The sequence below is a fragment of the Gopherus flavomarginatus genome, chromosome 1 (genome assembly GCF_025201925.1).
Source record: "Gopherus flavomarginatus isolate rGopFla2 chromosome 1, rGopFla2.mat.asm, whole genome shotgun sequence".
Lineage (NCBI taxonomy): Eukaryota > Metazoa > Chordata > Testudines > Testudinidae > Gopherus > Gopherus flavomarginatus.
This window is the reverse complement of record NC_066617.1, coordinates 75,341,616-75,357,599: the sequence shown is the minus strand read 5'-3', so window position 1 is coordinate 75,357,599 and position 15,984 is coordinate 75,341,616. Positions and strand designations below refer to the sequence as shown.

The 15,984-nt window shown below is 43.1% G+C and overlaps 1 long non-coding RNA gene across 1 annotated transcript; it reads left to right on the top strand.

The window, feature by feature from the left end:
• The first annotated feature begins 6,225 nt into the window (after positions 1-6,225).
• LOC127042738 (uncharacterized) lies at positions 6,226-14,710 on the top strand. Its single transcript, XR_007772039.1, has 3 exons — positions 6,226-6,468; positions 12,247-12,312; positions 12,974-14,710. It is a non-coding gene; the product is annotated as an uncharacterized LOC127042738 (long non-coding RNA).
• Positions 14,711-15,984: the final 1,274 nt, after the last annotated feature.

Here is a 15,984-nt window from a genome sequence, read left to right as displayed (position 1 = left end):
CAACTTATTTACTGTTACTGCAATTTCATGTACAAAAAATATCTGTCAAACCATTCTATATCTTCCTTTTTCCCAATGGCTACCACTTAAGAGCAGAACCTGGTGTGTTTTCTCTTCTATTATTAGCATCTAGAATTATTCCGGTACCAGAATTTCCCACTAATAGCACTGAAATTCACATGTGTTGCATAAAATGTCCTGCCATTATTCAAAATATATAAATAATCAGTCTACTGGAGGAGAAATGAGTAGACACTGTCAGATTTAGGGATGCAAACTCGGCATGGGAGCTGTGCATTCCAAATCCATTAACAACCGGCAAGCCTCAAGCTTTTGGGTGTACATCATCCAAATGTGGTTTTGAAAGTTTACCCCTCAGAGCATACCTGGCAGCAGCTAAAAATGGTAAGTGCTCCAAATCCTTTTCACATAATCACAACCGTGATGCCTCTGCCTCTGTCCTCCAAGAAAGATTTTGAGGGACAAACATGTAAGCAAAACTAAAACCAAATTGATTAGTCATTAGCGTTATTGTCATTTCCTCCAGAATTAAATGAGGGACTTCTTTTAAATGGCAAATTTCTGTTCCACTAAATCCTGTTTTTTTACTTCTCTTTTTCTAAAATTTTTATCCTCTTTTTTGTGCATGTCTTTATTGTCTTCCTTTCCAACTGCAATTATCATTTCCCAATATAATCCTCTCCCAAGCAGCCTAGATTTTCACCCCTTTGTAATGAAACAGATTCCTCACCGTTTTATCCACTAACTGGCTTTTACTCTCTAATCCCTGTTTGCCACCACTGCATACAACCTGAACCTTTCACCACCTAAACCAACCCATTCTCCACAGTCTAATTACCTTTTCCTTTGTACTCACCTCCTCATCTTCTCTAGTGTATCAGATTACCAGTTTCTTTTCTATTCAATAATAATTGTTCTTTTCTTTTTACATTTTCTGGATAAAATGTCACCTCTAATCTTCTTTTCTCTTTTTAAAATATACCTCAGGCCCCTTTCTGTATTTGATTAAGTCATGTGTAGTTCCCCAATTTTATAGAATTGTTTCAAGTCAGTGCTATATAGTTGCTTTGGGTAATGTCAACAAAGGAAATCAACAGTAATCATGAAATAAAAAAATAGGTATAAAGTAATAATGCAAAGGACCATTCTGATCTTTTGGCTTTATGCACATGTATATTGGATGTTACAGGGCATATTGTTTCTTCTTTTATATTCTGGCTAGTGCTCTGACATTCCACTGTCCATGGCAGGTATATGGTAATGGGGGAAAAATACTGTCCTCCAATAATGCAGAAATAGAGAGTGAGGGGGAGCACTTAATCTCTCACATGGTCAGATAAATCTGTCAATTATGTTCATTTCAGTTTGAGGAACACATAATTTTGTATCACTGTCAACCACTTTCTGAAACACCAGGCAACTAATCATGCTATCGCTACCTAACTAAAATCAGATTATAATGTATTAAAGAAAATCTGCAGGTCATCCTCAGATTCTAGTTTTAAATCTCCAGTGCTCTTTTATTTTTAAATATAACCTCTGTCTGAAGAGAAGGAAGTATAAAATGGTCCTTAGAACAGTTAATCAGCTGCTGAAGTATTTCTTTATTTAACTATAACAAAGATTGCAGGTAGAAAGAGATTTCTTTCAGAGATAAAGAGCTCAATCCACTTGAGGGGACAAAGGGGATTGAAAGCTGATTGACTCAGGTAGCTGAGGATTCCCCACCTTTGGTCATAGCGGTGTGTGTCAAGGATGGGGAGACGTCATGTGAGGGTGGAAACATAATGTGATGCACTCCTGCAACCAGAGTCTGGGAAAATGGCTCAGAGAGTCATTTCTGATTGCATAAAATAGAGAGGCCCCAATGCTGCTCTAATGTATGTGCCGGGGACTGTAACGGTCCCTAGTAAACCTCAGTATTGTGGAGGGCAGAAAGGTGGCCTAAAGCCACTCCTATCAATTCACTCCTCAGTACACTGAGCTCAGCTCAGGCACACCTAAACTTCTGCTTAACAGAAGTTCCTTCAAGACTGCATTCACTATAGGTGATTAGAATGAAATTTCCTGGATTTCTTTACAGGGCCAGCTCTAGGTTTTTTGCCACGCCCAGCAAAAAAAAAAAAAATTTGTCTGCCACCCAATCCTGGACTCCCCCCCGCACCAGTGCCCACCCACACCCCCTGTCACCCCAGCCCTGGGCTCTCCCCAAAAAAACATGACCTCTTTGTTTATCACAGCAATCCCTGTTTACACTTGCAGTGGAGATCAAAACATTTCTCCTATTTTTATTTCACTTTAGTATAAATCTTGCCCCTCCATCCCCCGCAACCCCATATTTAGTGCTCTAAATGCACATAGAAGGCATAGGGACTAACCCTCAAACCTTGTACCCCGAAAGGGATAAGGGTTCAGGCAGAGGAGCGGGTGTGGGGCTGCTTGGGGGCTCTACACTGGCAGAGAAGTGGGGTGTGATGTACTCACAGAGGAGGGTGGAGGAGGAGAGGGGGTATCAGGAGGGTTGCAGGAGAAGAGGTGCAGGGGAAGGGGGGAAGTGTGGGAGGAGAGGGCTGGGGGCAAGTACAAGGGAAGAGGTGCGGGTGAAGGGAGAGTACAAGAGGAAGGGGTTCAGCGAAGGAGCAATGTGGGAAGGTACAAGTGAAGATGCTGGGAGCGGGATTGGGGGTGCAATGTCTGAGAGGGACAGGCGCTGACAGCTGTTTCCCCAGCCCTGTGCAGGCAGAGCCAAGAGGACGGACACTGACCCCCAGGTGCCCAAGCTGCGGGGGTCCCCCGGCAGGACAGTATCCCCCGCTGCCCCGCTCAGAGCCGGGCTCTGCCTCCCCCCGCCCAGGGCAGAGAGGTGGGGGAGGCCCAGGCTGAGGCAGGGGAGGTGCCCAGCAGGCTGGGTCCAGGAGCAGGAGGTGGCAGATCCCTGGCAGCTCGGGCTGCCAGCCACTTGCCCTGTCAGTACGTGAGCTGAGATCCGTGCCCCCTACCCAGCCCGGCGGCCAGGGGTGGCTCTAGGTATTTTGCTGCCCCAAGCACGGCAGGCAGCCTGCCTTTGGTGGCTTGCCTGTGAGAGGTCCCCAGTCCCGCAGATTCAATGGCATGCCTGTGGGAGGTCCGCCAAAGCTGCGGGACCAGCGGACCCTCCGCAGGCATGCTGCTGAAGGCAACCTGCCTGCCGCCCTCGCGGCAACTGGCAGAGTGCCCCCCGTGGCTTGCCGCCCCAGGCACACGACTGGCGTGCTGGTGCCTGGAGCCGCCCCTGGCGTCGGCGCCCTGCACAGCCCATTTGGGCGGCGAAACACCGCGCTGCCCTGGGGAGACTCAGCAGAGCAGCAGCGGCAGCAGGACCCTCCCTGATCCTGGGCCCCACTGCCCTCCCTCCCCAGCTCCTCACAGACAGGCTGGACTGCAGTTTAGGCTGCCCTGCCACTGGAGAGCCAGAGCATCATCCCCTGCAGCTGAGCCCCTCCCGCTGCCCTAGCCCGGGCTCGGGCTCTCCAGCTGCAGGGCAACCTGAACTGCAGTCCAGCCTGTGCAACTCAGGCTGCCCTGAGCGCCATCTAGCTACTGAATCCAGAACTGCAGTGTCAGTTCCAACTCAGCTGACAGGGAACAACTTGGTGCAGGGCCCGCTCCCAGCTTTTTGCTCCTCAAGTAAAAAAAAGAAAAAAAAAGGGGATGGGGAGGTGGGGACTGGAGTGCCACCCTTTGGAAAGTGCCACCCCAAGCACGTGCTTGGAGCGCTGGTGCCTAGAGTAGGCCCTGTTTCTTTAAGGGAGTTGAAGGCACTTATTTCCCAACTGTCCAGTCATATATACAAAATATGAATAGGTACCAGTTGTGGAAAGAGTAGGCTTGATTTTTAAGTTTCAGTGAGATCTACCTAAACCAGTTTCTAGAAAATATATTCATTAGTTTTAAAGTTATGAGTATTTAAATTTGAATGACTCAGTATGTACTATATTATATCATGTATTAGCTGAAAACAGGGCCGGCTCTGGCTTTTTTGCCGCCTCAAGTAAAAAAAAAAAAAAGGTGGGGAGGGCACCAGAGCAGCAAAGTGGGGGAGAGGAAAATAAGCGCAACCAGAGCGGCAAGTGGGGTGGGGGGAACAAAAAAAAGGCACAGCTGGAACTGCAAAGCGGGAGTGGGGAACTGCAGCACAGCTGGAGCAGCAAAGCCGGGGGGGGGGGGAAACAAAAACAAAAAACAGTGCGGCTGGAGCAGCAAAGCAGGTGAAAAAAAAAACCTGCAGCAGAGCCAGAGCGGCAAAGCAGGGAGGGAAAAAAAAGCAAAAAACAAAGAAAACGGCACAGCTGGAGCGGCAAAGCAGGCGAAAAAAAAACTGCAGCGCGGCAAAGCCAAGGGGTGGGAACAAAACAAAAACATGGCGCGGTTGGAGCAGCAAAGCAGGGGGAGACAACAGCATAGCTGGCAAATCAGGGGAAAAAACAAAACAAAAAAACCGTACAGGGCGGCTGGAGCCAGGGTGCAGGGGGACTCCCTGTGCTGCGGGGGGGGGGGGAGGGAGAGGGAGCTGGGGGGCAGAGAAAGAACGGGGGCGGCCAGCACTTCAGCAGGGAGCTCACCCCATGGTCCCTCCCGCAGTGCCGTGCCGCCTGCCGGGAAGGCTCCGTGCTGCTCCAGTCAGCAGGGAGGGAAGGACACAGGCTGCCCTGCCGAGTTTGCTGCAGGGCGCTCCCCTCCTCTGCCCCCTACAGGGCGGCCAGAGCAGTGAACAAAACCAAAAAAAAGTGGCTGTGCCGCCCTAGGATTGGACGGAATGCCGCCCCGTAGAATCTGCCGCCCCAAGCACGAGCTTGCTCAGCTGGTGCATGGAGCCGGCCCTGGCTGAAAATATTCATAATGATACAAAGACCATATTGGAAGCATAAGCACAAATTGGATGTGCTTAATTTTTCAACCTCAACATTGGGTTAACATTAGCTTTTTAAATGGACTTACAAAAAGCATAAAACTAAGAATAACCAAGACAATCAGGATAACACAGATTAATGGGATTGATTCGCCAGACTACATGCATTTCCGTAATCTTGAAATGATGATTTTCTCAGAAATTTAAGGATTACATTCAGATGTCTGGAGGGCAGGCAGCAAGGACTGCATGGAATGGGATCATGAGAGTTCTTATCAGAATGTCTTTAATATGCAGAATTACTGGGGCTATGTAATTAAGGACAGTAATATGGATCTTTCAAATAAAGTATGTTAATTACCTCATCAATTGTAAATTACATAAATATCTAATGAAAAAGCCATGCAAGAGATTTAACAATTACATGCCACACCTTTGTCATGATTAATACAATATTCTAAATTCATGCAGTACTTAATTCAGATAGCTTATTTTGTGGAACCATAAAATGCACCCTTATTATGTATTAATATTGACAAGTAAAGTTATAATTGCCATTCCAAGAAGCACTTAGGCTGAGACTCCACCTATGTTATTTAGGTCTTAATATTTGCTTAAATTGAAATGTTTGTTCAAACATATGAAAATGAAAACACTTTCAAAATTGAGGAAATATGATTTATTTTCCCATAGGAAAATTAGGAGATTGATAATTTGGGTGCCTCCTGCCCCACTCTGTTAGAAATCTTATGAAGTTAAGATAACAGATCCAGAGGCTTTGACTTATAGTGCCAAATTTTAAGAACCTGAGGTAAATTTTTCAGAAGTACCTGAGTGACTTAGAAGCCTAAATCCAATTTTCAGCAGTGAATTACAGTAAAAATTATAAAATTAGGAAAGTGAATCTGAAATTCTTAGAAGAAGTTTAACTTAACTAACTTATAAACCATTTAATAGAAGTTCGGGAAGTTTCACTGAAAAGGTTCTCACAGAGTTAGTCACTGCAAACAAAGCCTCAGTCCAAAGTGAATTTTCAAAGCAGCTTACAAGCCATGAAAATAAAAGCGTTCTACTCAAACTGCTAAGGCAGCCTTAAATGTGTTGCAGTTTGGGTAATGTCCACTATGAACTATAAATCGTCCCTGTAGTTTCAGTTCACTATGGTATCGTTCTTTACTTCCTGTCGTAAACTTTGTGTAGTTTTCTAATATGCTGCTAAATAGTTGTCATATTCTATGTCAGGGTGTGACGAGGCAGAGTGGCCCCGTACTGGTACTGCAGGGGTTAACACTTCTTTCCTAGCAGAGGAAGCCATGCCCCGGAAACTCTGCAGGGCATGCTCCAACTGGAGAACAGGTATAAAAGCTTGCAGAGCTGCTTGGTCTGGGCTAATCTCAGGAGCTAGCAGTGTGCCTCCTTTTCCTCCGGTGGAGGGAGAGCCTGCGCACCAGGATCCGGAGGCCAGCCAAGCCGGGACACCCCCTGATATCCTGACGGAGGACGTCACAGAAGGAGAGCAGACCAGAGGACTCTCCACAGCACAGAACCTGTCATTTGTGGTAGGAAGTGACTCAGGGGAACTTTAGAAGTAAACAGCATTAGAGCTGCATATGCATTCGGCGTGTTGTGGGTGGATCCCTGCCAAGCAGGTGGCAAGGGGAGCTTTCCAGTACCAGAGCCCTGGGTCGGGATCTGGTGGAGAAGGCAGGCCTGGATCCCCCAAGCACCTTATCTCTGAACCGTTACGAATCCTAGGGACTCCGGCCGCTAGGCCACACTACCCTGCTTGTGAGGGGGACTGCACGGACTCTGGCCACTAGGCCACACTGCTCCTATGTGGGAGAGTGAGTTGCATGGACTCTGGCCACTAGGCCACACTACCCCGCTTGCAAGGGGGATTGTATGGACTCCGGCCACTAGGCCGTACTACCTCGCTTATGAGGGGGAATTGCATGGACTCTGGCCACTAGGCCACACTGCTCCCACGTTGGTGAGTGAGTTGTATAGACTCCGGCCACTAGGCCACATTACCCCACTTGTAAGGGGGATTGCATGGATTCTGGCCATTAGGCTGTACTACTCCCATGTAGGGGGAGAGAGTTGTATGGACTCTGGCCGCTAGACCGCACTATCCCACCAGATGGGGTGATTGTGTGGAAGGAGGCCATTAGGCCGCAACCGGCCGCCCACAGAGAAGTAGGCGCAGGAACTTGCGAGTGGTAAGGTGCCGACACCCCATCCTGCCACAAAGGGGCGCTGTGGTTCCAGGCTCGCCACACAGGCATAGCTCTAACAGCATTGGTGGGTGAAGTGACTTTCATTTTATTCTTTAATTTATAAAACCTAGGTTTATAAGCCTTTAGGTATATTCAGAACAAACACAATCAATTTAGAAACTATTGCTGGCCACAACAACACACATTTTACACACCTGCCTAAATCATCAGTGTTCAGTCTTAAACGGAAGTCATATACTCCCTCCTAGCTATTATTATTAAGGATAATTCTACAACTGGCAGCTTTATAGTCACATGAATGTTCTATAGTCAGAGGAGAAAACAATACATAATCATGTTGGAGAAAAAAGACAAGAGAACCCACAAATCTGATGCTCTCATAATGAGTGCAAATAAGTTTTTCAAGAAATTTAAATTGGAGCATCCACAGTTACATCTGGTTATAATTTTTAAGCATCACTAGCCTCTCTCTGCTTCTTCTTACAATACTGAAGCTCTCTATCTGAGAGATAATAAGATAACAGCATCCATAAAAACTCACACACAATGCAAATTATCAGAGTAAACTGCATTTCCTCACACCATGTTCCCTCTGTTTTAAAAAAGAGATGTTACTTCACCTCATCTCAACACCTCAAAGCAGGATGCAGTGTAACTAGTAGCCACTAGCCTTGCTTCCTCTGTGGATATAGAATTTGAATACTGTGCAGAATCTTGAAAATGACATTGAGCAAAAATGCCCCAAATTTAAGATTGGAAGGCCCAGTTTTCCAAACAAAAAAGAAAAGTGCAAAATTCCACTATTTCTTCTAACTCGACTCAGCACTCCTTCTCCTAGTGCTTTTGCATAGTTTCCTCTTATCCCCTTTGTCACTCTACATAAGTGATGTAATTGGAGAGAGGATCAGAAGAACAATATCTTGCCCACTTCCCCAAACCTCACTGTGTTATATTTAGATGCTCCTCTTTAAAACAGGAACAAAAAATCTACCGTCCATAGCCCATACCCTCCTCTGCTTCCTCTCCAGCCTTTTCTTCTAGCCACATAACCTGTTTTTTTCATCTCAATATCTCCAACTAACAGGAACTCTTGGTATTCAACAAACACCTGGGTATATTCCAAAAAGCCCATCCCATTATGTAAAGCTGGCCAGCATCTTTGGAGTTTTTCCTGCTCCTTTGACATTGAGGTATCCCAGGATAAAGGTGAGGTTGGTCCAACTAGGGCTGGCTCAGCAGATCAGTACATTTGGTGGTAGCTGCAATCATCTGTTCCAGATTCCAAGCTTTCATTTTTAAAAAAAAGTCTCTAGCCCTTAGAATTGTGAAGATAATCTTAAAAATATTAACTAGATTTAAACCATCATAGTGTCTCTGTCTGGTCTATGGACAATCTGGAACATTAGTTCAAAGAAAGGTGAACTGCTCCCATTCAGATGAATGGGGTGTTAACCCTGAAGTCTAATGTTAATAATATGTCACCATGGTTAACTATTCCAAGGCTGATCAAGCCAAGCAAGAAAGAATTGGGATAATTACACTAAAGATCTACTTACTCTTCTCTGAGTGGCATCTTCACTTTGGCATCACAAATGAGGAGGGTGGTGAAGCATTGGAATGTGATACCTACGGAGGTGGTGGTTTTTAAGGGCTGGTTTGACAGAGCCCTGGCTAGGATGATTTAGCTGGCGTTGGTCCCGCTTTGAGCAGGGGATTGGACTAGATGACCTCCTGAGGTCTCTTCAAACCCTAATCTTCTATGATTCTGTGAGAGAAGCCTGGGTTGTGAATGGAGCTTAGGAAAATATAAACATGTTTTTTCCCCACCAAAATGACCTCTAGAAGGATAATAAATATCCCTAGAATATTTTCCCCTTCCCAAATAAGTCAACATAATTACAATTACATGATGTCTATGAAATAATTCATTCTCTCCGCAGCCTATATGGGAAAGCAGCAACTTCTAAAACCATACAGTCACTGAAGATACTTGAGAATGGGGAAGACATTACATTCTTTGAGGATACTGTGAGCATTACAAATGTCCTAGCTCCCATCCAGCGGCAGATCCAGGCACCAGTGCTCCAAGCATGTGCCTGGGGCGGCAAGCCGCGGGGAGCAGCCTGCTGGTTGCTGTGAGGGCGGAAGTCAGGCTGCCTTTGGCGGCATGCCTGCAGGAGGTCTGCTGGTCCCGCAGATTCGGCAGCAATTCGGTGGCAGGTACGCCGAATCCACGGAACTGGGGACTTCCTGCAGGCACGCCGCCGAAGGCAGTCTGCCTGCCATGCTTAGGGCGGCAAAAAAGCTAGAGCCGCCCCTGCTCCCATCAGCATGAGAAACAGAGATGCTTCAAACAAAGGTTCCCTCATAGAAGTGTTCGGCTCTACCCACTAAATCAACAGGTCACCCCACAAGATTGCTGTTTTGCTCATATCTAATTTACTGCATAATGAAAAGAGCCATGAAAAATTGTATTGTTCAGCATCCATTAAACAGAGATTTGGTGCAGTGAAGGTCACTCCAGATATTGAAGCATTCACAGCAACAGGTTTTAATGTGAGGAGGAACCATGATGATCCCCGGCCCTCACCCTCAACATAAGATAAGCAACTAATTTCCACAGAATGATTTCTGCATCTAGTCCACTCACCTGCAGCTGAATTAAAGCACATCTTTTGGAAAGACATCCAGCCTCAGTTTAGAGAACCCAAGTGATGGGGAACTGATCAGCGTCAAAGAAGCTGGGTCCCCACAGTGACCAGCCTGCAAGCAGACTACTGATAGCAGCAAGAAGCAGCCACACGTTACAAATGAGCCTTCCTTGCAATTTAAAGGTACATCCACCTTTACCCCGCCTGAAATATAGATTTCTATGTTAAACTGAACACAAACTGCAGCTGAACTAGACTGAGAAGCCAGTATGCAATAACATGTTCCACGCTGCTTCTCAACTAAGTAGACAATATTGGTGTCTTCTCTTATCTGTGAAGTGCCATATTCTACAGGATGATGCACTGATTTGTTTCTAACCTTATTACATAAACATTCAATGATCACATTTTTAAAAAAATGTTTTCAATCCTTACTACCTTTAACTGCAGTTATGGACATGCAGTACAGTGAATCACAACACAACAGTTCTAACAAGCTCAATAAAAGAGGCTGGTTTGGGCTCATTTCCTATATAAATAGCATGAGTTATTAAAACTCACTGTAGGTATCATTTATATCAACATAATCTTTTCATGACAACAGTGGATAAAGTCCTTTCAACCAACCAGAGCATATACACACACTTCAGACAAGCCTATTATCCGCAATATCATCATCATTGTAGGAGAAAAAAAACCAGGCCATCAGTATGTAGGCAGAGGGGAAAAGTAAAAGTTGTTATCAGAAGTAAATGAGAAATGTTTAATCAGTCTGAGCTACTTTTGCAAGAGAGAGCACAAAAGTTGTGCCTATAACAGTGAGCGTGAGACCTGATCCAACTCTCACTAAAGTTATCTGATGTCTTTTCTTTGACTTCAGTGGGAGCTGGATCAGGGCCTTGCTGCAATTCATATTTGCCCCCCCATGAAATGGCTAATTGCACATGTACTTGTGCATGCACACACCCATTCTGGGTTCAGACATTTCTGTTTTCCTATACAATTGCAACTACTGAGGGCACAGAGCGTTGTGTCTGCAGTTTTGTGGGTACAATCTGCTTCACCTTCCCTTGAAAATGTGTAAGGTTTAGTCTAAAACAAATGTAACCTTGCATTAGCCTGATTCAATTATTTCTTACATTGCATTATGCTGTTTGTAAGGAAAGACGCAATGCTAAGCTCCATATGCTATGACCCAGCAGGCAAAGATTGACACAGCTTTTCTCATTCTATCACCATAGATATCCCTATGCTTCTTGCAACAACAATAGAAAATTAGGGTCCAACCTCCTTATCTTTCCCTCTCACACACACACATATCCTGTTCTCCAGTTGAAAAATACTATTTTCCCAGGCTAGGAAAGGTCAGCTGTCCACAAACGAGTAGAGTAAAATTTCTAAATCAATTTTCACTGGCAGGGCCAGCTCCAGGGGTTTTGCCGCCCCAAGCAACCCAAAAAAAAAAAAAAAAAAAAGCAGCGATAGCGACCGCAATCTGCAGCAATTCAGCAGGAGGTCCTTCGCTCCAAGCAGGAGTGAGGGACCCTCTGCCAAATTGCTGCCAAATCCCTGAAACTGCCGCCCCACTCCCGAGTTGCCGCCCCAAGCACCTGTTTGATAAGCTGGACCCAGAAGTAGAGGACTAAGTCCCCAAACACACAGATATAACCTAACAGAATACTCTGAAAACACAGGACCTGAACCTTGCCTCTACTCTGTCCCTTCTACACAACTTCTGCAACACAAAGGGGACAAAGAGCTGTCTTAAACAGTCAGATGGGGAGTTCCCTTGCACAGGGCTGTTATTGCCAGCACAAGTTCAGCGCTGCTTAGGCAGCTTTAAAATGCACCAGGGTCTACATTGGTCACCAGCTGCCCCAAGATTTGGGGTGTTCATGTGGTTGAAAATTATCTGCATCTCCCATACCCAGGTGCACTGAGCATATCTCAGGTGCATATCTCACTGAGCATATCTCAGGTGCACGTGAAGATTTGGCCCAAAGTATTCAAAGTGTGCTTACATTAATTTGATTAAGAAAACTAAAGGGAGAAAGAATGTTTTGAGCCTATTTTGGCCTTTTTAAAAAAAAATTCCTTCGCGTCAGCCTCTATAAACACCTATTCAAACCAATGCCGTGTGACTAATTATCACATTATAAAATAAGTCTTCTGACATCATAAAGGGTTTTTTTTTAAATAAACACATACAAATGACACATTCTATATTATAGCTTTATTTGATCTTCTTTATAATCTTACAGTAACAAGAAAACAGCTTCTCGCATACAATAGTAGGCTGTGTGTGTCTTCTATTTTAAAGACTTCTCTTCAAAACTAATAGTACATATTCTTCTTCCTATTACTCCATTTTAGTAATAGATTTATTTAGATATCAGCTGTCAAATTTATGGAAACAAGAGTGGGTAAGTTGAAAAGCTTTCTATTGCAGTGATCACAGGACCCAGGAAAATGGATGGTACATGACTTTTCAAGTGACAAGTGAATGAAGCACAAGGTGAGAACTGGCATTTAATAGCTGATAAATACAGGTAATGTCTTTAAAAAAAATCAGTAAAGACTATCATTAATTTAAATTCAGCTTACACTAGTTGCAAGAAGTAAAATAATAGCTGATGTGGGTCTTATGTATATTTCTCACTTTTCTTAGGGTAACTGTATGGATATTAAAAGTGGTCTGTGGTGACAAGAGTTAAGAGTTCGAGCTAGGATCCTTTTCACCCATCCGTTTATGGTGGGTCTGAGATGACACAAGTGGAGACTTAAATAGATTGCATTATGTGCGCAATACTAGCCATGCATTTATACTTTACTGCATCACAAAGAGAAAGTCAACTATGATTTCAGAGAGACAGAGTAGGTCAGGTAATCTCTTTTATTGGACCAACTTCTGTTGGTGAGAAAGACATATAAGAAAAAGCAGGAAATAGTTTAATAATTACACTATTACCAAAGCAAATAATTTCATTGAAATCTAATAGTAGTTTGCAATGGCAATAGAGAATTCAATTTGGCTTTTACAGGTCCTTGCAACTGTTCAGATTTCTCTCTTAAACACGCTGGATTTGTATGCTACCAAAATATTATTTTTTAGGTCACTGTGGGGTTCATCTAGATAGTTAGATCTGAATCTTTTTGTTTGTTTCTTTTGCTTGTAGGCTTTTCGAGACCCTGATAGAAAACTCTGTATGAAGGCTTGAGCTCCTGGGTTCAATAGATCCCTGATCCCTGCCACACTCCTAGTCTCTACAGATCTTTCTCTTCTTCCCACTGCTTCCTAGCCCACATGGGCCTTCTCCACTCATACTTTTGAGTTTGTATACAGATTCAAAGATTCCATTCAAGAATTCCCCACTAATCTTATATGGTATTTTATGCTTTGCCTTGTGTATTTTTGCATACAGTGACATATTACTCTATTCATTCCATTAGCGAATTCCCCACTAATCTCATTAAGGGCTTTTGTATGCATAATGCTGTGACTGCTTCTGCACAGTATACTCTGTATTACTGAATTAACAGCCATAAGGGATTACATAAAGAAGGATGGAAATAGTTAAGATGCACAATACATTGAAGTCTGTCTGGCTACTAAGAGCTTGTGTCATGCCTTCCATTTATATACTGAAATTCTTACCATTGTAGGACAGCCCTATTTATGCTTTGCCACATACATTTCACTTACACAGTGAATCACCCGCAGTTATGAGTGATCAGATAATGTAGAAAAGAATGATGCTACCTGGTCAAGCTCATCTAGTAGCATTAAGAACTAAAGGGAAATATTTACAACACAGCATGATACCATTATGCTGTACAGCACTGTACAATCTCCATTTTACGGTATGACATCAGTTAGGTCTTCTGAGGTCATCACCATGAACACTGGTGAGTCATCCTCTAAGCTGAAAAAAACAAACATGTCTCAAAGGAATGAACAATCTCAGTAAAATTGTAAAAGGCCATTTTCATATGCTCAAGCTGCAAAGACAGAAGGAGAAGGAAAAATGTAGTCCCCCAATTCAGATCAGTGGCAATCACCTTTTGCATGTTTGATAAGCATCTTTCCTAATGTGAAGTAGTGATGAACTGTGCAATACTCAATGGAGTGAGAAATGGAGATCTACATCTCTACTTGCAGAAGTGGAAAGTGACGGTGCAGTTGATGCAAATCCACAAAACCCTTTGAGGAACTCAGATCCAAACAGAGTGCAGATGCAGCCACGTTCAATCAGATCATCCCACTAATTGAGCTGTTGTATAAAGGAATGGCAAAGGCCAGAGGAAAACATATAGCTGGTGCAAGGCTATGAGGTCTGTAGACTGCCTGTCCACCTCCATACTTAAACAGTGGCTTGGAGAGCCAGAATATCATAGCGTGAACATTATTGCCGTGCTGCCAACCACAATTTTTTAGCAACCACAATTCATGCTGTTCACAGACATATGTAAAGAATCTGATGTATCCAGGACAGACCATTCCTCATCCAAAAAATGTTAAGACACTAGGACCTTTAAACATGGACAAAGATCTTTTCCAGCAACAATCAGATGAGCCTATTGGCGGATCAGATAATACAATTTGGTCCAGTTTAGGAGAAGCTGGGCAACAGCAATCCCTTCCTTATATCCAGTGAATAGGTTTGTTGTGTTGCTCACATGTCTAATGACTATCTCAAAGAGGAGGACACTTTAAGTACTGAGACAGCACATTAAAATATTGGCAAGAGAGAACACTGGCAATTGTTTGCCAACAATATCAATTGCTCAGTGCTGCAAGATGAATGGTCAGGGTGGGAAACAGTTTTCCAATCCTGCAAGAGTTTGAGTTTTTGAAAAATTTCCCATCCCAACACAGAACAAAATGTCAACATTTCAAAACTTTTTCATGAACTGATGAGCCAAAAAAAATTTCAGATTAGATCAATCAAAATGTTTCATTTTGATTTAGACTTTTTAAAAAACTACTATAGAATCTGAAGATCACATTTTTTTCATGTTGACTTACACACCTCCATCTCAGTCCATGGTTTGGCAGTAGAGCATCCTCTCTCACTTCCATCATGCAGTTCTATAAGAAGTTTTTATTTGCAATTTTTAAAATTAACTTAAATACCCTTTGCTCTGTAGAAGAGTTTCGCAAAGACACTTCTCAGCATTTAAAAATATTCTTAATTTCAAGTGCCAATATAAATAAAGAAAGAAAGAAGAATTAGGGCTGTTGATTAATCACATTTAACTCATGCAATTAACTCAAAAAAATTAATCGTGATTAATCAGAACTTTTATTGCACTGTTACACAATAGACTACCAATTGAAATTCATTACATATTTTTGGATGTTCTTCTACATTTTCAAATATATTGATTTGAATTACAACACACAAAACAAAGTTTAAAGTGCTCACTTTCTATTATTATTTTTATTACAAATATTTGCACTGTAAAAATGATAAACAAAAGAAATAGCATTTTTCAGTTCACCTCATACAAATGCTGTAGTGCAATCTCTTTATTGTGAAAGTGCAATTTACAAATGCAGATTTTTTGGTTACATAACTGCACTCAAAAGCAAAACAATGTAAAACTTCAGAGCCTACAAGTCCATTCAGTCCTACTTGTTCAGCAAATCACTCAGAGAAACAAGTTTGTTTACATTTACAGGAGATAATGCTGCCTACTTCTTATTTACAATGTCACCTGAAAGTGAGAACAGGCATTCGCATGCCACTTTTGTAGCTGGCATTGCAAGGTATTTACATGCCAGATATGCTAAACATTCATATAGCCCTTCATGCTTTAGCCACCATTCCAGAAGACATGGTTCCATGCTGATAATACTTGCTAAAAAAAAATAGTGTTAATTAAATTTGTGACTCAACTCCTTGTGAGAGAATTGTATGTCTCCTGCTCTGTTTTACCCACATTCTGCCATATATTTCATGTTATAGCAGTCTCAGATGATGACCCAGAACATATTGTTCATTTTAAGAACACTTTCACTGCAGATTTGACAACACACAAAGAAGGTACCAATGTGAGATTTCTAAAGATAGCTACAGCACTCGACCCAAGGTTTAAGAACCTGAAGTGCCATCCAAAATCTGAGAAGGATGATGTGTGGAGCATGCTTTCAGAAGACTTAAAAGAGCAACACTTTGATGCAGTA